Source organism: Protobothrops mucrosquamatus, unplaced genomic scaffold, assembly GCF_001527695.2.
Source record: "Protobothrops mucrosquamatus isolate PMUCROS unplaced genomic scaffold, P.Mucros_1.0 scaffold56, whole genome shotgun sequence".
NCBI lineage: Eukaryota > Metazoa > Chordata > Lepidosauria > Squamata > Viperidae > Protobothrops > Protobothrops mucrosquamatus.
The window spans coordinates 1,092,282-1,093,956 of record NW_015386436.1 but is presented as its reverse complement, the minus strand read 5'-3'; the positions used below and the strand labels follow the sequence as shown (position 1 = coordinate 1,093,956).

At 54.7% G+C, this 1,675-nt stretch overlaps 1 protein-coding gene across 1 annotated transcript in view; it reads right to left on the bottom strand.

Annotated features, from left to right (window-relative positions):
- SEMA4B (semaphorin 4B) overlaps positions 1-1,675 on the bottom strand; it is a 16,294-nt gene that overhangs the window by 3,624 nt on the left and 10,995 nt on the right. The gene's annotated exons all lie outside the window — the stretch shown is intronic.

Sequence of the window (1,675 nt, the reverse complement as noted above, 5' to 3'; positions counted from 1 at the left end):
TGTGTCTCCCGGTTGACCTCTTTGTAGAGCCCATCAAAGGCTTCCTTCACGTCGGAGATGGGGAAGGCACACACCGCTGCAGCCCCAGGGCCTTTCCTATCCCTGGCAGAGAGGGGCAGGAGAGGCAGCGTGGGCCTTGAGGTGCCCGGGGAACACCGTTTCCACCATTCGCCTGCACGTTGGGCCTTAGTCATGATGCACCTCTTTTCCTAGACCACCACCCTCTGTGGGTGCTTTGGTGCCAGACCCCCCAAGGCTCACCACTGAGAGGTAAAGACCCCATAGAAGACCGTCTCTGGCCAGCCATCGCCTGACGTCAACACAAACATGTCCTGAAGCACGTTGAAGGGGAAGCCGTCCTCTGGGTGGGAACATAGCAGCTGAGCCTTCAGGAAGGTTGTCCATCGTCGCTGGAGCACACGCTCTCCGCCCAGGTCATCCTGGGAGGGCAGGAGGGAGGAGGAGGAGGAGGAGGAAGAGGAAGCCAGGAAGAACAGGAACAGGAGGAAGGGAAGCAGGCTTGCCAAACGTTGCCATTCCCCCGGCTGAGTGGCAGCAGAGCCACCTTCTGTGCCTCCTTGGACACAGAGATCACCTCTGACTGGCGCCCAGCCACTGCCCTCTGCCCCTCCAGCCTCAGGTCCCAGCCCAGGTGAGCCCAGCAAATCTTTCTCCCTCAACCGAGCCTGTTGAGCCCATGGGCAGCTCTGGCACCCACGAGCAGGACAGAGAGGACGAGGAAACGATGACAGCTGCCAGGACCCCCCACTGCAGAGACGGAGGGCAAAAAGCGGCATAAGCAGATTTCGGTCCTCCCCCCTCCCTCACATGCCCCTCACCTTGCACACACGTGCAACACGGGACACAACAGTGTCTTCAAAGAAGTCAAATTCCTTGCCGGTTTCACTGAAGAAGAAGTAGATCTTGCCCTCTTCATCCTCCTGGGCGCTGCTCTCCCGCAGGAAGGCTGAGCCCACAAAGAACGGCTCTGCCCAAGAGAAGGAAATCGGATCGGGCCCTTCTTTTCCTCCACTTCCTTTAAGGGCCCCAGAAAAACAGGGAGGGGGAGGGGAGCTGCACAGACAAAGCTGCTATGACTGCTGCCAGTGCTGGGAGGGTCCTTCAGAGCAGTCCCAGGTGCCAGTCTCTGGGCACACACTCCCCTCCCCCTTTCCCACTTCTCTCTCCCACTCCTTTGGGGAAGAACTTCCCCCTAGAAAGAACTCCTCTGCATTTATTTGGCCAAGTGGGATTAGACACACGAGGAATTTGTCTCTGGTGCAGAAATGTCTCTAGTGTACATGCAAAACAACAGAATGATGATGATGATGATAATACCAATAAGAGGGAGAAGTAATCAGATTGGATAAATAATAACACTACAGCTATACTACATGGGTAAAAACACACACACACTAGGCAGAAGTAGGTGTTCAGCAGAATGATGCCACAAAGGGAAAATTTGGAGTGCTTTTATATGGTTAGGAGGACACTGACTTTTCCAGCCTGCCCTATCTATGTTTCCTGGTCAATTACATGGGAAAATCCCATAGGAGGAAAATTCCACTTAGGGTTAGGGTTAGGTCACCATGAACTCATAGAGCAAAATGGACATCGCCAACAAACTCGGAGTGCTTGGGTATGGTTAGGAGGGCACTGACTTTTGTAGCCTGCC